Raw genomic sequence first — 14,790 nt, 5'->3', positions numbered from 1 at the left:
CTCCAACTAGTCCCTTTTGGTCACATCCTTCTTTTTCTGTATGATGGTCCTACAGGGTGTTAGTTACTGCAAGGGAATCGTTAATACAGCAACTTCCTTTGGTGAAGGAGAAGGCCTCAAAAAGTGCATTTGTGGGTGTTGGCTGCTAACCTTAACAAATATAATTTTCAGATTTGACTCCACTAGGCTGGGTGATTTAGTTCACCCTTCCTCCTTTCCCAAGCATTAGGTACCCTTGGAGGTGAGTCCTTGCACCCCACAACACCACTAAGAGCATTTTGCTCTGGCCAGGTACGTTCCACTGGCATCTGAGCTCTAGGACAATAGACAGTTTCATCAGAGTCCCATTGCTCTGCCAATGCATAGGAGCTTTTCGTCCTCCCTGACCAGACAGGTCTGTGACTCCCTCCATGGTGGGAAGGTCTCTGCATCAAGATTCAGGAAGTGAAGTAGAATGAGAAATGGAAATGAGTACAGTGGTCAGTAACATAGACCCTATCCTCAGCCTGAAGAAGACCAAACAAAACAAAATGCAGAATCTACCAAAAAAAGCCTACAGCAGTATAAAAGTGAGGCACAAATGGTGTTCTGATGGTAGTTTTGTTGTAAAATTACTCATCACTAACAAAATTATAGAGAAAATCCTTCTTTTCTGTGTGCAGAAAGGTGATATGCCTTGAGGTACAAAGCACTTGGGATGTGAAGGAGGTGTTAATGGGTGACTTGCTTTGATTAAGGGAGCCTGTGAACTTTGAGCACTTATTTCTTAGGCAATCTTCAAAGAGTACATTCCCTCCAGATTCCTCTGAGAGTCAGGCCTGTTATAGAGAATGTACTTTGCTTTGTAGTGAAGAGTTGTTTGCTTTCTACTCGTCTTACTGAAACCCTCATTAATGCCTATGATCACTTGGCAGCACCATTCGTTTTCCATTTTAGTCTGAATTCATTTGCCTTTCAGAGCTCTGCTCATTTCTGAGCACAAATAGGCTCTTCACTTTCTGAAGGAAGTAATGACTGTCCTCACAGCCTCTGGATCTTCAGCCATGGAAAATGGCTAAAGAAATTTCGGTAGCATGGGCTAAGACAAACTCTATTCCCTATCACACAGTTACCCCAACACAGTAAGTTTTCTGACATTTTTGTTGCGAAGCCTCCATAACATGGCCTGTCTCCAGCGCTGACACAGCTGTAGTGTCATAGTGCAAATGCTTAACATTCTTCAATTCACTTAGTCTCATTTCCAATGCAGCAAAGTGCTTTTTCCCTGTGCATAGATGGGAACTGAGACCTCCAGAGGCTGAGATTTTAAAAGTTTCATCCTCTGCACACATTTGTGTATCTCTACTGCCTGTAGAAAGACCATTAATAACTGTAGAAACTAGAACATCTAAACATGAGTTAGATCTTGTCCTGAATTTCTTGCTGAAAATGGCAGAGGAAGTAGTTTGTGATTCACGTAATTGGTCATGAGTATTTTGAAGCCCAAAATATTACTGAAGGTGTTGCTTAATTTCTCCTATTAATATTTTCTCCTTCTTGTACTTTGTTTCAAGAGGCGGCTGACTAATCCTGTACTCTGAAGAAAAACTTCCTTTGCATGTATTGGTAAAAGACCAAGAAGGTACCTCTCATTCCAAAAAGAAGCTGAAAATACAATCAGTCCATCATTTGAGAAATGACAAAAAGGAATAATTGTGATTTTTTTTGGTGTTATTTTCCTTTACAATTGGTTTGTCTCCAAGCAAAGAGGATACATTTGGCAATGACACCTACTCCCACTGCACTGTCATTGTAAATCAATGACTAACTGGAAATGCATAAATAAATATACAGACAAGATTTGTTAAGAGAGGCTGACCCTAAAACAGCAGCTGAGGACTTTAGGTTACAGTCACAGGCAACTACTAGCACACCTTGAAAAGTGATCACTTAACATTTATATTTCCCATTAAAATTGTACCACACTGTAAACTGAAAATAGGCCATAAACTATTTTGGGTTACAGCGGTAGTTTTCAAGAATTAACCAGTTAACTATTTTCCCCCTTTGAGGTAGATTTTGAGAGCTGAGGCAATGCTGTTGTTCCTGGTCTCCCGCTTCAGGACTTGCACAGGATCACCAACTTCATGGTGCTGTTGAAATCTGTAGCTGTAGTAATTTCCAAGGTAGCAATAGGATCACTCTTATGAATGTATAATAATAATCTTTCCTAAAAGAGATTGAAAAACTGACTGAAAAACTGATTTATTGCTGATAATAAGATTGAGACTGGGCAAACTGGGTTTTTTTGAGAGTTATCAGAGATTCTAGGCATTTCCTCTTGCAAATACTCTGCATCAAAAATAGAGTATTACAGTAAACTTGTCTTTTACAGGTGCCCATGTTAAATATGGCTACTCAGATGAACAATAAAGTTCAGAGCACAAAATACAAATATATTCAATTCACTAATTCAGTAAGTAAACCTGTAAGTTCTCAGCTAGCAGGACAGAAAGTTGCATGTGAAAGAAAGCACTTGTCTGACTGTTGCAACGGGAACTGTTCCATTTGGGATTTTATTAGATGACAAATACATGAAATGTCTTTATAAGTGGTTAAAATAGTACAGAGACTGTTTAGCTTATTTTAAGACATAAATCCCAAGGGCCTTTGACAGAAGTGAAAAAACCCCAAACAAACAAATAACAAACAAACAAGAAAAAATACCATCCCCCAAACAAAAACACACTCTGGAGAAGTTAAAAGTTCATTCAAAGTTGGACTCATATGTCCAACTATGCATGTCTCAACTGCAGGGGCAAAAATTAGACTGAACTTTTGAATTGAAATTTCTATGGTTTTGAATGACTAGTCGTGCAAGTCAGTGATATTAATTTTCAGAAAACAACTACTGAATTAACACAGCAATAAACTTATATATTTCTGATGTATGACCTTCACATGTTGGGTAAGAAGATTTAAGAAGTCAGCTTGCAACCATTTTCTAGAGAGATTCAAACAGAAATTGATCTTTAATACAATTTCAAGAGGTCCAATTTTTTGTGGATTTTTTTTTCCAGATGAAGGATAGTGAGAATATCAGCCTTGCTGTCTAGCTAGTGAAATAAAAATAATAAATAAAAATATATCCTGTAAGTATTCCTTGGCAGTAAAAATCCTGATAAAAGAAAACCCTGATTCCTGTGCTATACTTTTCATTGATGCCATCCTATCCTCCATCTGTCTATGCATTCTTCTGGTGTTTCTTATTCAGAATATGCAGGTAGCCTAGAACTACTACCAATTGTCACTGTTCATTCCTTCTCTTGATGCTCTTATCCATCCACATTTCTGCCCCTTTAAATACCATAAGGTCCAGATTTCATATTTTCCTTTGGCATGTTTCTTGCAACCTCCTGATCTCTCCCACATTTGTGCAGTCTCATCACTTTCTGAAATCTCTAAATCTACAGCTCTGTCTTCTCAGGTTCTGGATTCTTGGTACTCCTGAGTTCAATTTTACAATAAGCCTTTTGCCCCACAAGAAAAACACAGTATTGCAAGAACAGAAGTTTCTCCTTTGTTAGGAACAACAGGCAGTGGGCCTTTTTTGTTAGTCTCACATACAAATCTAAAGCTATCTGTTTTAGAAGCTAAAAGTCAGTGCAAAAGAAGGCAATGGATAGCATATGCATGAGATTTGAAATGCACTTACAATTGTTCACATTCAGTGATTTATCCTGTCTTATACTGATGCTTCTGAGGATGCTCCAGAGGAAGTCAGATGATATAGGAGCACATATAGACAAATCTATTAATTTCCACAAGATTAATGTGCTGTAAGAACTTTGTTCATTAACCTGATCTAAAGTAGATTTTATCCTGTGAGAATTTCCATAGCTTCTGTCAACACTGTTGGGGGGAGATGGATAAGCTACATGTTGTAAAAATTATGTTAATAGCAAGGACTAACTCAGAAATTAAAAGGTGAATAGCTGTTCCTGATGCTGCCTTTTGGTATCTTCATGCACACTCTCTAAATCATGCTAAACATGCTTACAAAATATGCTGTTCATTTTAATCTCTTCCAATCTTGACCAACAGCATTACTGACCCTATATTTTTGCTTTATTTCAGAACTTAATTTCTCACATATATTACTGTTTCTGTCTGGTTGGATATCCAAACATGGCATGTTTTCCTTTAACCACATCCATAGTACTCTGGCTTGAGGATCAATGTAAATAGTAATTAAATGAGCCAGGGAAACTTGTATAGGTGCAATACAAAACAGCCCTATAAAAAGCCTTGAAGGAGTCTTGCAAAAGGATTACTTAACCCTTTCATCATAAAAAATCTGTCTTCCTGTCAGATTAATTCATCTTAATTGAGCAGGCATTATGCGGTACTTCAAAACATCTCTGTATTTTTTCATTTATATTTGAATAAATGGTTTCCAGGTGGCAAGATAATATCCAAATCCCACCAGTCATAAAACCTTTATACTGATTTTAGTGGGGTTGGATCCAGCCACAAAACCACACACCCAGGAAAATAGTTACAAATGCAGGGGAAAGTATTACAATGACAAATACAACTCAGGCTAACACTCCATGCTGCAACCACACAGATCTCATCTGAGAAGAAACCATGAAAGATCTTTGCACTAAGAGTTTCTAAATATACAAAAAAAATTCATCATGGAAGGTGTTGAACTCAACTCTAGGTCTTGTCATGGAAGATACAGAAGAGTTGGAATTATGACTGACTAGGCAGTAAGAATTATAAACTGACAATGCTCATTTACACTTGCATGAAGACAATACAAGCTCTATCAGTTCCTTCTGAAAACTTAAGAAACTATTCTTAGACTCCCTCTCAGAAACCTGAGCAATAATGCACAAAAGAGTGAGAAGTACCTACACCGGTCAAAGTGATTTGAAAAAACACAGCTTCAATAAGAGGATAAAGAAACAAAATAAAACAATAAAATGGTAAGAGATAAAAAATTAATCTACAAAATAAGTTATGTCACTATTACAAACCTTTTCTCAGGTTCATGGCAGCAGTCCAAATGCAGGCTAACTTCCTTATCCCAGCTAAGAAGTATGTAAATCAATCTCTGCAGTATGTGGAACTCCAGGGCATGTATTGCTGGGTAAAAGGTAGTTTTTCTTATTTGTATGGACACTCTTCAACTCTACCACCACTCTTGCTGCTTTCCTACCACATCTGTCATCATCGCTAGAGCACTTCCTCAACTGCTGTTGGTCTTCAATATGTGAACTCTTTTAAGCCTTCCAGGAGACTATTTCAGTGCTTAACTCTTGGAGGAATACAAACTTACTCTTAAAAAATGGACAGTATTGACCATGATTTTTACTTGTCTTAAGTTCTTTCACGCTGCCATTGCTGGCTGCTGTCACTGCCAGAGCAACATTTGTCTATGGGAATATTTGTCAAAGATTTCATTACTGTAAATTTCCAGACATGAGTTGCAGTCCTACAATCACTTTAACTTGATTTTTTTTCTTAATAAAAGTATCCTAAGTTATTGCACATCCTGCATGTAAACAATGTCTGGTGCAGCTGTTCAAATCTCTTCTTTGTTAACAAGTGCCAAGAGAGGCCTCTTCTCTCAGACATGTCCCTACCCACATTGAGTTCTTTGGTGGCTATAAAGTATTTCTATTTGTGTGTACTTTGAACTGAAGAACATCTCCAATAATGAGAACAGTGAGCTGAAATTTTCTTTCAACATTGAATTTTTTTTCTAATAAATTTCAGATAATTATTTCAGAAGTAATTTTCTGGGTAATAAAATACAAGAGCATAGTGCAGAACAAGATTTGAACCCCATTCTGCTAAACATTTACTTTCAATACTCGATTGCTTGATACCCAACAGCTACATTCAGGAGTCTAAATTCTCTATAACAGCCTGTGGACAAATGTCGGCATCTGTGGGGTGGTAGCCCTGATAACCTCTCGATTGTTTAAGGGGAACACTTCAGTCCCTGGAGGGGTGCTCCCAGGAACCATAGCTAAACATGAGATTTAGTAAGAAAAATGGCTTAGTAAGAAGTATCCCAAAAATACAATTTCTTCCTCATTGGAAGTTTGAATATCATGTTTTTATACTATTGTCCTACCCCAAAAGGGAATCAAATGTTCAATTTTAATTTAGAATCAAGAGTTCATTCATTGCTAAATTTCCTGCTAACTTTTTGTCTGGTTGCATTTCATTGCATACATTCATTTTTAAATCATATCTCAATTTTAAGATTAAACATGTAGAATAGGATGAAAGAGCTTGACAGAGTACTTAAGAGAAGTCTAAGCATCAAAGGCTTTCTGCTTAACCGGTATTTCTGTTTCAAGAGCAATGACTTCAAGTAGCAGTAGTAACAAAGGACAATTAATATAAAAAATAATTAATATAAAATAGGAAACTCCTGAATTTTCCAGTAGTTGCTTACATGATTTTCAATCAGTAACTCATTGTGCATCCCTTCCTCTAGTTATAATACAGGCTATTTAGGGCAGGGACTGCCATCTACTCTATGTTCTTATGATTGTAATGCTTCTCTGTCACATTGGATGCCAGTGGTCACCAAGGATGGACCTTACAGTTTGGAATGTGTGAGTTTTTTCAGACCAATCACCACAGAGCATTCAGAACAAATAATTTACTAGATATCAGTTTTTCCAACTTGCTAACAATGACTGAAGAAACACAGACAAGGACATCCAATTCATTAGCTATGTTAATTAGAGGTAAACTAATGCCACCACTTAATGACAAATGCCATGTAAGTTTGATGAACACTGAAAGTGTTCTCCTAGGAGTGTAGTGTTATGTAGGCCTGTAGTTAAGATAAACTGGTATTTACAATTTTAATGCAAATTATTTTGCTCTGAAAAAATTAACCTACTGATTATTTCTATTATGAGGCAATAACCATATCAAACACAGTTGTTTAAGGTTTCATTCTAAGCCACTCCATACTTGATTATTGCTTCACAAAATAACCTGAGTTTCATAATCTGATACAACTACCTTATTGTTCAAGTAGTTAGTAAGCTCTGGGCAAATTCTCAATATCCTTTCCAAACTTCAGTTACAGAAAACTATGTGGTAATGTGAGAGTTAATAGCTGAGTCTCTCAGATTCTGGCATACTCAAAGCATTTTCCATTTGCTAAGATTTGTGACAAAATTTTAAGACCATATTCCTAAAGCCTGATAAAATGCACGCTAAGGGTTTTTAGGAATTCCTTTAGGAGTTGCACAGATCACAGTGCTGGGTGTACAGAAGCTACACAGATTTCTTTTCACCAGTTTAGCCTCACTGTATACAAGAGCAGTAAGGACACCATACATCACTGGAGTCAGAAATACTTGGGTAATTTATGAAGTTTTCAAAGGATTTGATGATTTCAAAAAAGTGATTCTGTGTATCTTTTAGTATACTTGTGTGATGCGTAAAATCTCACAAAACATTCACTTTTGTTTTTTATGAAAATGTCTTACAAAACATTTGATAGTATAATGAGAGAAACAATAAACAGAACTAAAATTAGAGCAGTGAAAAAATATAGCCCTTCAGGAATGAGGAATCCCAAACTTTTCAGTCTTTTCAACTCTTCTAAAAATTAAAAATTCTGAGGTAAAGGGTTTTAAACTACATCCCACCAAAATCAGTTTCAGTTTCTACAGAAAGCATCAGTTGGTTATAGCTATAGGTAAGTAATTTTCGTAAGTTTCATCAGTAAATAAATCAAATCTATATTTGAAATATTAAATGAGATTATTTTAAGAAGCAATTTTAATTGGAAAAACAACATGAAGAAAATGTTGAACTTGCTGCAAATGAAATATTTGATTGCAACATGCCCAAACCAACTATTATGTGTTTACAAATGGATAGACATTTTTTAAAAAGGAAAAAAAAGAACCCATTATAAAAATGGCTAAGTACACAGGAGATAAATTGTTAGGTTTCTGGATACAGAGTTTGAAACATTTAATGTTAATTCTAAGTTAAAGTTTTGTGTTTTACTGTGTAGGAAATCAGAAAATCTTTTTTTTATTATTTTTACCCAAGTAAGACCTCCCTTATCCCTCTCTACATATTCCAAATCTCTTTCTAACATGGAAAGAAACCCCAGTAGATTAAATAAGACAAAATCTAAATGTCAAAATAATCAGTTCTTAAGATGGGAAATTCAGACCTGAAAATACTTAAAAAGCACACCTGAAAAATTAAATTGAACAGATATACCAAAGACGTTCATGAAACCCAGGTACTCCTGTCTTCAGTGTGCAGAGAAAACAGCTTCTGTATACTAAAGATGGAAATACTCTAGCAATGTTTAAAAATGTCTGGATATGCAGTTATGCTGCCAGGGTAGGCTCGACTGACCCAGAAATTCATAGCATTCCTGAACATGCATTGTGTTTCAACACTGTTCTTGGAAGAACTGGATTTACCTTATGGCAAGTGTACTGCATCTGTGAAGCCCCACCATGGAGCTTAGTACAGGCAATAAGATCCCCACGTTAGTTAAGTCTTGGAACTAACACTCCAAATCTCCAGAAACCGATTTAGAGAAAACAATTTTAAGATTATGTGACTGTTAGGTAAAATGCTAAATTTATTTCCTCAAATGCATTATCAACACATCTATTTAACCACTGTTTTCTCTGTGTAAAGTGGAATGCAATTATGAGATAATTGTTTATCAAGCAGACTAATGCAATTTTAAATGATATACATTTCATTTACTTTTCTTCTCAAAGTAATACCACACATCACATTTATATTTTCATTTCTTTGCTTCTGATCCTAGGATAAACAGTTATGCATAAACATGAATCTGAAATTATTTTCCCAAAAGAAAACTTTCAGTGAAGAAAGAGAAAAAAGTGAAATTGTAAAAATTAAATGTTAGATTTCTAGGCATATCACAGAATTGTCATGGAAAAGTAGAATTTAAAGGCAACATCCCTCCCCCAATCCCATTTCCTCCTTTCACGATCTGCAGTGCAGAAGAGAAGGGAAAAAAGAGCATTTTACAATTGGAGAAGGGAGTGACAGATACAGGCAGTCACTAAATGTGTGCCAGCCTCAGCACCAAGAGCAAGTCAGACTGGACACCGTGGTTTACTCAGATAAACTGCAGGAACACAGTCCCTCCTGTCTCCCTGGCCAAGCCTTCAAGACAAGGAAGAAAGTTTCCTGATGGGTCTATTGCTCTAGAAATGCTGGGTTCTAATTCCTCATGCTTTCTCCTGTAGCCTCTAATGCCAACCACCATCAGGTCCAGGTCTCCTCCAGAAATCTCTGTCCTCCTACCTTAGCTATGCAGCACCAGGCAAGACCGATAGTGTATCTCCCACGGCAGCGACAGAGCCACACATCCGTCCCACCCCTGCCTGGGGCCCGATTGATGGAAGGTGGGTTCTGTTCTGAAGCTGCACAGCAATGCTGAAGTTCTGCTGGACCTGAAGTAAAAGTCCTGGAAAGGGTAAAGTATATTACTGTGGGCTCTGTGGCATGTTTACCTGGGTTCAAGGGTTTCTGGCCAGAATTGGTCCCTATCCTCCTGACCGGAGCAGGGGTGAGAGAGATACGCCCTATCTGTAACTGCCGATGTCAACATGTCCCCTGCATGGCCTTGGAGCTGGGACTGGTTACACATTGTAGCACAAAGCACTTATTTCAGCTAAAGGGCAATAAGACTGGCCTAGAGGCCCATTCAAAAAAAATTATTTGCAAAACATTCTCAGCTGTTCATTTGGTTGGTTTTGCTCTCCAGACAGAGCCTTCATTGGTCTGCTGAGATAGACATGTTGCCCTGCCAAGTTTAACATTTCCACACCTCTGGAAGACCTGAGATGTTGAGAGTTGGGTAATGAAGCAAATGGTTTGAACCCACATGGGCACAGATCTCCCATTCCAGGGATATCAACTACCTTCATTACATATGTCAGTTGTTCACTATACTATCTTCATGTTTATGCTCTCTTTATTCCTTTCATCTGCTTTGTCACTTTGATACAAATGTGTTTCTGTCAGAGGCCAAGCTCTTCTGATGGTCCTTAAATGACTGTTAGCTGACTGGAAAAATAACTCTGAAGCACTTGTTCTGAGAAAGAAAGGCTCATTCTTTGATCAAAGTACAATCATTTTATACTCATGCTCCTCTATCATAAAAGGTTGAGATTTTGTAAGCGCTGAGGTTGTGTACCTCCCTAACACTTGAATCAGAAAGGAAAGAGAAAAGTGGAAGTGATCTCCCTCAAATGAAAAGTGCATCAGGCATGAAAATTTCCAGAAGATGCATTTTCTCCAGTTCTGCCCATGCAGGAAGGGGTGAGAGGTTCAGGTAATAGAAATCTCCATGAAGCCACATCTGTGAGTGGCAAAGAATTTGATCTTGTCCAAATTGCTGTCTGAATAGTGTTAATTCACACACAGATTTTTGTCTTTTGGGTAATGAATAAAGAAACGTCAGGTTATAAAAATATTAAAAATATTTTAAAAATTAAAATATTAAAAATATTAAAATAGGATATCAAGGTATTAGTAGTAATCTCTAATATTCCCAGTTCTTATTTGACTAAATTCTTTCCCATTTGTATGCTGAAATGTAAAAACTTTACCTGTTTTCCAGAATGGCTTGAACTTTAAGAGAAAGGGGTTGTGAACATATCTTAGATTTCACATCTCGAACATGGGGAGAAACTCCAAACTTTTTCTTCCTTCATTGTTGCTTTATACATCTGTGCATTCAACACTGTGGGTCCATCCCAAGACATCCTTGAGAGAGATCTCAGGGGCTGAAAAAAGCCTCCCTGTTAAAACACACAACCTTCCTTCACAAGAAATAGAACACAAGTACTTTGAAGCAAGTTTTGGTTTTGATATAATGAAGGCTGTCACAGCTGAATTATATGAAGATTGTTAAAAACAAAGCAGAATAACCCAATGATTCGTGTTTTCAACACAGAGCAGAAAGGTTCTTGCAACATCTACATTTTTTCAGAGAAAAACCTGAAGCATAATCATTCACTGAAAATATTCTCCACTGATATAATATTACATCATTTGAGCATGGCCTTCACTGAACATTACAGGGTTGTTGCTAAGAAACACTGATATTTGATACCAAATTATATTACTGACATTGGATTTTTACTCCTTATTATGTTATAACTTGCTTGAAAACAGCTTCAATTATACTATAAATTGAAGGAAAGCTAGCAGCCTCTATTCAGTACCTTTTGTGTTTTAGTTACAGGCAGTCCTTCTCTTTTTACTCTATGTTTGTAACAGTTCTACAGTATTTCAGTCAAAAGGTATAATACTGACATTATTGATGGTCTGCATCTGCATCTCCTATACAGCCATCTCAACAATAAATCAAATGTTCTCTTTGATTTTCACTCAATATATGCCAAATTGCAGAAAGATTGGTCTTAGAGTTTCTCTATTTTCTATCTTAATGTGACAGTCCATTTTGACCTGCAGGTAATAAAATAAGAAGCATTCAAACCCATAGCTAATGTTTTCAGGGCACTTCATATTTCACTTGTTTCGATCTATGCAATTCAACAGTTGAAAGCTGAAAACAAATGGATGTTTTTTAATATGTATTTTAGGTCCCCTGTTCTTCTGTGTGGAATATAGATATTTTTCTTCTAAAAGAAGCACTCATCGAATAGTTGATGTATGTCAAGTACGTACAGCTTGTGCTAGGAAAAGTATATCTTCATTTGTACACATACATAGCTGTTCGATTATTTTTTGTATATAAAAACAGAGCCAAGAACAACCATATCTGAAACTGGGATCTCAATGCAACCAGTACTTCAGAAATACACAAGTGGAAAGCAGAATCCTTCCTGTAGTGTTTAAACCTCAAATAGTCAAAATGGACAAATGCTAAGGTAAGTAATGGTAGACTCATAAAGATTTTGCAAAAGGACTTATGATTTAAACCGTGTTTTCATGCATAACCTTTAAGTAACTTGCCCATCATTTTGGTACCAGGGCTGTTGGGGTCCTTCTGCATCTTCAGTCACAGGCTTGCTAAGCTGATGAAGAGGCCTTTAAGCTAAAGTTGCCAGGGGAGGGAAACCTCAACCCATCCCACTCCTACCAGTTTCCATTTTGATGTCAGGACCAAAAAGAGATGCCCAGAGCTTGGAGGAGGATCAGAGGTCAGCAGAAAAACAACTGGAGAGCAGCACAAAGGAATTCCAGCTGCTCTAGATAATGAGTTGGCTTCATCGAGGCCCAGCTAAAGTGTCTCTATGCAAACGCACACAACATTTAGATTAGAGACATGCTCATGTCTACAGGGCTATCATCCTACTGGCTTCATGGAGATGTAGGGGATCCTATGACTGGAGTGTTGGAATGGATTGGTGCAGTCTCTTTTGGAAGGTCAGGCAAAAGAGACGAGGAGGCAGTGTCACTGCCTATGTCAGTAACCAGCAGGAATGCACTGGTTCTCTGCCTGGGGATAGATGAGGATGTCATACAGAAGCTGTTGAAATAAATGGAAGGTGGAAAATGTTATCACAGCACTGTATTGGGAAAAAAACCTAAGTATTCCATAGGACGGAAAAAACCCTTAAGCTTGTAAACATGTAAGGATCAAAAGAAAAGATCAGTGCAGTTGATGGAACAAAACAGAAGGATAGTTGGCATCTGAAGAAAGATGCAAGAAGTGCAGAGAACTATCTCACATTTCAGGAATCTGTCAGCACTTTCTATGAACTACAAAGACCAAGCCAATGATGCAGATAAACCCACTCACTGAATTCTTGGGAGGAAAAGGGACCACTTTGCTGTGAAAGAAAAATGGATGATCAAGATGAAAACTGCCTGCAGAGTAATACAGAAATCTTTCTGTAAACATGCCTGAAGAAATGTTGTGGACGCTGTAATAGAAACAAGTAAAACTCACTTTACCTTTACAAGCTTAACCTTCCTTAAAAGTACAGCTAAACAACAAACAGAAAAAAATAGCAACAATAAAGGCTAAAATTGTACACTTCTTCAACCAAATTTAAGAGTTTCAGGATATCTTCTGAGGACTAGGGAGGCATCCATCAAAGCAGAGAATAAAACTAAAGGAATTTAAGTCCTCCACCATGACATCTGGGAAATTTACTAGAAGGTGGACAGTAGGAGCAGATAAACTCATTGTGCTTGCAAAAATAGAGCAAGAAATCTATGATACTCTAATGAAAGGATTGGGCCATTATAACACACAAATACCAGATTATCAGATCACATACCACATCATGTGGTACATCTACCCACATTTTAGGCAGTAACATATGTCATTCTATTTTCACTCTGAAATCTGTCACAATGTCCTTTATTTTCTCTCACTTGAAATCCCTTCCTTCTTCTGCTTCCTATTGTAAAGTCTGCACACCATCATGGTACCTCTCTACTATCCAAGTGCTGAAAGGCAGTACAAACTTTTTAGCCTTTGTCATGACCTGAAATATGCCTTAAGCTGCATGTCTTCCTACTGAGAATATAGATGTCTTCTGACTTGCAACATCATCAATGAGTCCATTTGTGCCTTTTGGCAAGGAATTGCTTTTATTTTGATTGCCATCTACACAGTGGGGAGGTAAGAGCTTTCTGAAGTTTATTGAGTTTGTTTTGCCTAGACAATTAGAGAAAAAAAGACTGATACACTTAATTTGCTTTTTGTCCTGTTTTGTAATTATTTTCTTAACTTTCATTATTCATTTGTTAAAATTTCTTCTAATGCGTAGTATAATGTCAGTCTTACAGGTAAGTATTGTTTTTCTCCTTCCCCAAACATAAGCACTACATATTTCAAACAACCTTGATTTTGAATTATTTACTAAGACCCATTGGGACTCAGGATTTCACTTGATAAGAAAGGAAATTCTAGTAGTAAGTTGAGTCTAAGATTTGAAATATGCATATTAACACAGGGTAATACCTACAGAAGTTTTTTAACATTCTCCCAGCTAAGGAAGGTGTTGCATACAGGCAACCATAAAGCAGATGTGCAATTCCTCCAGAGCTCAAACAGCAAGATTCTTATCCCATTCATATCTATCCCGAGACATCCTGAATTGAAGTACCTTTTATCAGTTCAGTTGTTGAATCTACATTTCAGTGAAGTTGCTTTTAATATGCACTAAACAGTATTTCTTGTGAAAGTGTCTTTCCTTCTAAGAAAAGCAGAACTTCCGGTTTTGGTCAAAAATACAACCTTGAGAATTTGTATCATTAAGTACTGTTTAACTGCATTTCCTCTTATGGGTATGCCTCTTAATCCTTTTGTTTTCTTATGGAATGAAAAGAGGGTATGTCTGTAGTTTACCACTGAAAAATCTGCAGCAAGTTACCTTGTACAGTGAAAGACTTATTGTTTATGTAAGTGTAATGAAATACTGCACTACAGCACTGCAAGGACAGTACATAATAAATTGAAAGGAGATTGAATTAGATCTGTAACAACATTTCTCATAAGCAATACTATTTCTTTTCCCCCTTGCCTGAAAAATATATTTACTGATCATTTCACTCTAACAAAGAGAATATCACAATTTCTTTTAATATTCAGTATCACAGCAGACCTTCGAGGTTCTGATTCTTTTTTCTTGATAGTCTGAATTATCTACTACTTTCTTAACATGTTCTTGTTAAAACGTATATATGGATTTAATTTTTAACTTCTCTTGGAATTGTTTAAATTCTGCTGTGCATTCTGGATTTCCCTTGAAGGATCTGCACAAGCTTAGT

The 14,790-nt window shown here is 36.9% G+C and overlaps 1 protein-coding gene across 1 annotated transcript in view; it reads right to left on the bottom strand.

Annotated features, from left to right (window-relative positions):
• GHR (growth hormone receptor) overlaps positions 1 to 9,496 on the bottom strand; it is a 146,973-nt gene extending 137,477 nt beyond the window's left edge. The window contains exon 1 of the mRNA XM_071580740.1: positions 9,337 to 9,496. The gene's annotated coding sequence lies outside the window, so the exon portion shown is untranslated. The remainder of the gene's footprint in view (positions 1 to 9,336) is intronic.
• Positions 9,497 to 14,790: the final 5,294 nt, after the last annotated feature.

The sequence above is a fragment of the Pithys albifrons genome, chromosome Z, assembly GCF_047495875.1.
Source record: "Pithys albifrons albifrons isolate INPA30051 chromosome Z, PitAlb_v1, whole genome shotgun sequence".
Lineage (NCBI taxonomy): Eukaryota > Metazoa > Chordata > Aves > Passeriformes > Thamnophilidae > Pithys > Pithys albifrons.
The sequence above is the reverse complement of the archived record's forward strand: the minus strand, read 5'-3'. Positions and strand labels throughout refer to the sequence as shown.